The following is a 2,335-nucleotide window of genomic DNA, read 5'->3' as shown; positions in this document are numbered from 1 at the left end:
ATCATGGTAGGTCATAATCATAGGACCCCATGGTTTGAAAGTTTATTCCTAATATTCATCAATGCTAACATATTGCAAGTGTCTTCTTTAATACAAAGATGATAGCTACATAAAAAACCAGTAAGTCTCATTTTTAGAATTGCCAGTTTGATTCAAAATCGCTGATTAGTTCTGCTCGGAGGACGGGGTCATTATGAGCTATTAGAGAGCTCAGTTATTTGTAACAGACATTTTCAGGGTCAGAGTTAGTGAGTAAGAGCAATATTCCTGTACTATATAAAACAGCTGTTGCAGTTTGGAAGTTTATAGCGAAATAAAAATCTATCGAGGTACTTTTTTGCATTTATATTTTATTTGGACAACAGTCATCTCATTTTCTAAAAGGTAAAAGCTTCATTCAGATTATTCATTTATTCAACAAGCATTTATTCAGTGTCCAGCATGAAAGTGAGGGCTCAAAAATGAATAAAAGTTGTCTCCTCTCAAGGTGCTGCATTTCTGAATGAATTTATTTTTAGCTCACTCCACATTTTGAGAAAATGGGATTCCTATACCATTATTTAAAATTATTTAAAATCTAAAACAAATGCAACAATGTTACTAAAAAGAGATAACATTATTTTTGAATTACCCACATGCCTCTCAACCACTGGAAAATTCTAACATGAGCTCCATCCTCTACCTCAGTCCATCACAGCCTTTCTTTTTCTAAAAAATAAAATAATTTATTTATTTTGGTTGCTCTGGGTCTTTGTTGCGGCATGTGGGATCTTAAGTTGCAGCATGTGGACTTCGTAGTTGCGGCATGCATGTGGGATCTAGTTCCCCGACAAGGGATCGAACCTTGGCCTCCTGCATTGGGAGCGGGAGTCTTACCCACTGGACCACCAGGGAAGTCCCCACAGCCTTTCTTAATTAACATTTTTTGATATGGAGCTGGGAGTCCCATACATTTTTCAGATGTTATAAAGAGTTCAAAAGCCTCTAATAAGTTAAAATAATAACCTCTTAGGAACAGAAAACATAGATAAGGATTGATTTTTTTCCCCTTTCTTTTCTTTTTATAGTATCTATATGAGAAGATGGGTGTTATGTGAACCTAGTTGTGGTAATCATTTCATAGTCTATGTAAATCAAACCATTATGCTGTTTGCCTTAAATTTATACAGTGACACACGTTAATTATTTCTCAATAAAACTGGGAGAAAAACGGATTGCTTTTAATTTGGCATTTACTGTCAAAGATACTTTCAAAAAGTTACATAAAATATGTAGAAATACATCCCACTACAAAAAAGCATCTTAACAATGAATGGGAACTCACCCCAATTTTTATTTCCTCTTTAACAGAAACCACACAAGGAGTAGATGACATTTTATGCCAAATAATATATGCTAGAATCTTATTTTAATATATTATAAAAATAAATCTTTAATATTTTGCCCAAATATTGAAATCTTAATTTTTTTTCTGTATTCTTCACCTAAATCAATGGCCTTTTTTTCACCTGTTCCCTTTTTACTCTCTTCTCTTCTTTATAACTCATTTAAAGACCACAATGTTTAGTATCTATAAGTCTTGTAAAGGTATTTAGACAAAAGAAATAAAGTTCTGACTGGGAATAATAACAAATAAGTTGGTGTGTGTGTGTGTGTGTATGTGTATTTTCCTCTGGATGTTCCTCTAAATAAGGGTCCAGATTCTATAGATAATGGGAGTGGACAGGGTCATATTTGAGAATAAAAACCTTTTTGGGCCTCTGAGACCAAAATAGTATCATTTGAGTTTCCAGGAAAAATATGGAATCTAATATTTATTAAACACCTCCCATATGTCAAGCATTTTGTTAACCTTACTCTAAGTCCCATGTGCCCATATTCTTTATAAATTATCCTGTATTGTGAGAAGTAAACAAGAATTTTCACAACTGGAAAAGATGCATATCTTCTTTGCTCCTTTTCGGTTTAAGGCAAGGACAACTGACCAGCTAGTTTCTCTTGAGACCCCAATGATGAGTAGGGGCTGCTTAGGACACAATGATGAAAAGGATTCTGAGGTTGAGGCTGAGTTTTACAGGAGGAAGCTGACTGGTCATGTCTGTGTTCCTTGCAGGAACAGGAGATATGAGTGCATATTTACTGTTTCTGACTTAGATACTGCAAACAAAGCAGTGTATCTGTCTCTTACGCTTAATTCCATAAGGTTAAGTCCAATGAGCAGAATATATCTCACAGACTCTGCAAACTACATAAGAACATCTTCAGAAACATACAATTTGATGTTACTTTGTTGCCATGTGCCTATTCTTATCCATGTATTTAATAGTCTATTACA

The 2,335-nt window shown here is 34.3% G+C and overlaps 1 non-coding gene across 1 annotated transcript; it reads right to left on the bottom strand.

Annotated features, from left to right (window-relative positions):
* Window positions 1-822: 822 nt before the first annotated feature.
* TRNAW-CCA (transfer RNA tryptophan (anticodon CCA)) lies at window positions 823-894 on the bottom strand. Its single transcript has one exon. It is a non-coding gene; the product is annotated as a tRNA-Trp (tRNA).
* Window positions 895-2,335: the final 1,441 nt, after the last annotated feature.

This window comes from Lipotes vexillifer, unplaced genomic scaffold (assembly GCF_000442215.2).
Source record: "Lipotes vexillifer unplaced genomic scaffold, Lipotes_vexillifer_v1.1 scaffold1251, whole genome shotgun sequence".
In the NCBI taxonomy this organism is placed as follows: Eukaryota; Metazoa; Chordata; class Mammalia; order Artiodactyla; family Lipotidae; genus Lipotes; species Lipotes vexillifer.
This window is presented reverse-complemented; position numbering and strand designations above follow the sequence as displayed.